Here is a 2,671-nt window from a genome sequence, read left to right on the forward strand (position 1 = left end):
CTACGGTGGTGGTGTTCATTGACGATATCCTGGTTTATTCCCGGTCATATGAGGAGCATGCAGCTCATCTCAGAGTGGTGCTACAGCGGCTACGCGATCACCAGCTGTATGCGAAGTTTTCTAAGTGCGAGTTCTGGATGAACCAAGTGGCATTTCTGGGCCACATTGTTTCAGGTGAAGGATTGGCGGTTGATCCTGAAAAGATTCGAGCCGTGACAGAGTGGAAGAGACCAACTACCGTGACCGAGATCCGTAGCTTTCTCGGTTTAGCCGGTTATTACCGGAGATTTGTGATGGGGTTCTCTCAACTAGCTCGACCTCTCACCGAGCTGCTGCATAAAGGGGTAAAGTTTGAATGGGGTGAGTCTCAAGAGAAGAGTTTCGAGGAGTTGAAGAGTCGGTTAGTGTCAGCACCGATTCTTGCAATGCCGGTAGTTGGGAAGGACTATACAGTGTTTACCGATGCATCGCGTTCGGGTTTGGGATGTGTTTTGATGCAGGATGGGCATGTGATTGCCTATGCGTCTCGTCAGCTGAGACCACATGAGCAGAATTACCCGACACATGATATGGAGTTGGCGGCGGTGATCTTTGCTTTGAAAATCTGGCGACATTATCTGTATGGTGCAAAGTGTCAGATTTTCACCGATCACAAGAGTCTGAAGTATATATTTACTCAGAAGGAGCTGAATTTGAGGCAAAGGAGGTGGCTCGAACTAATGAAAGATTATGACCTCGACATTCAGTATCATGCGGGTAAGGCGAATGTAGTTGCGGATGCGCTGAGTAGAAAGAACCAGGTGAACCTGGCATCCCTGGTTACGAGAGAGTCACACTTGATAGAGGAGATGCGGAGAATGAATTTGCACGTGGGCGCTTCTCGTGAATTGGCTGTGGCAACAGCAACTCGCTTGCTTGGAGCTGAAGCGGGTACGAGTGCATCGGCAGCTATGTCGATTATTTCTGCTGCTATTGAGGTGAGACCCGAATTACACGATCGTATTCGGGTAGCGCAACATGAGGATCCGAAATGTCAGAAATTCTGAGATCATGCGACATCAGACAGAGAGACTCCATTCCGGATAGATGATGAAGGAATCTTGCGGTTTGGCAACCGTATATGCATTCCTGAAGATGTAGAGTTGAAGACCTTGGTTCTATCGGAGGCGCATGATTCGGGATACACTATCCATCCCGGGGAAGTGAAAATGTACCAGAATCTGATGCGATACTTCTGGTGGCCCAACATGAAGAATGACGTGAGGAAATACGTCGAGAAATGCCAAGTCTGTCAGCAGGTGAAGGCTGATAGACGAAGGACAGCCGGATTACTCCAGCCGTTGGACAAGAAAAGAGGTAAATTTGAGATAATTACGATGGATTTCGTAAGTGGCTTTCCAAGGACAAAAGGGCGACATGAGACCATATGGGTGATTGTGGATACGCTGACTAAGGTGGCTCATTTCATTCCGCTTGGACCTGATACCTCGGGTCGGGCCTTAGCGGAGACATTTATGAAATTTTTCTTCAGGTATCATGGTTGCCCACGTGAGATCATATCGGATCGAGATACGAGATTTACCTCTCATTTTTGGAAGAGTTTCCAAGAGGCTATGGGAACAAAACTGAGGTTCAGTACCGCGCATCATCCGCAAACAGATGGACAGTCAGAGAGGACCATTCAAACCCTGGAAGACATGCTTCGAGCGTGTGCGTTGAGCTTCCAAGGGTCTTGGTTAGATCATTTGCCCCTAGTTGAATTCGCTTATAACAACAGTTACCACTCGAGTATTGGGATGCCACCGTTGGAGGCACTTACGGGTGAGACATGCCGGACACCCTTGTGGTGGGGTTCCGCGGGCACTTATTTGCCTACAGGACCAGAAATGATACAAGAGGCTGCAGAAAAGACACAGGTTATCTTGAGCCGACTAAAGTCCGCTCGAGATCGACAAAAGAAGTACGCGGATGTACACCGGCGGCATTTGGAATTCCAAGAGGGTGACCATGTGTGGCTCCGAGTATCTCCAGTCAGGGGAGTACATCGGTTTGGTGTATCGGGCAAGTTGAGTCCGAGATATATCGGTCCGTTTCAAATTCAGAATCGAGTGGGACAAGTGGCATATGAGCTTGCGTTACCTCCGGCTTTGAGCCGAGTTCATCCAGTGTTTCACATATCGCAGCTCCGGAAGTATGTAAAGGATCCATCTCATTGCATCGATCATTCTGACCTGCGAGTAGATGAGAATCTGGCGTATAAAGAAGAACCAATGCGAATTCTGGACCGAAAAGAGCAAAGGTTGAGGAACCGAACGATTGGACTCGTATTGGTGCAATGGGGACGGCACTCGGTAAAAGAAGCAACGTGGGAATTGGAGTCGAAAATGCGCGAGCAATATCCTGAGCTATTCGACGGTTCAGGTACGTGGTTAAGTTCAAAGGATTGAACTATATTCTTAAGTGGGGGAGAAATGTAACACCGTGAAATTTTAAAAATATTAAAATTGAATTGAATAGATATGGAGATATATATGTGTAGAGGGAAGTATTGAAAATATACAAATTTCACCTTTTATTGAATATGGAACAAATTGGAGGGTCTATTTTGAAAAATGTCCAAAATGCATGTAAATAATTCAACTCCCTTTCTTCCTTCGTTGCTCCCTTGTGT

The sequence above is a fragment of the Carex rostrata genome, chromosome 22 (genome assembly GCF_964058835.1).
Source record: "Carex rostrata chromosome 22, lpCarRost1.2, whole genome shotgun sequence".
NCBI lineage: Eukaryota > Viridiplantae > Streptophyta > Magnoliopsida > Poales > Cyperaceae > Carex > Carex rostrata.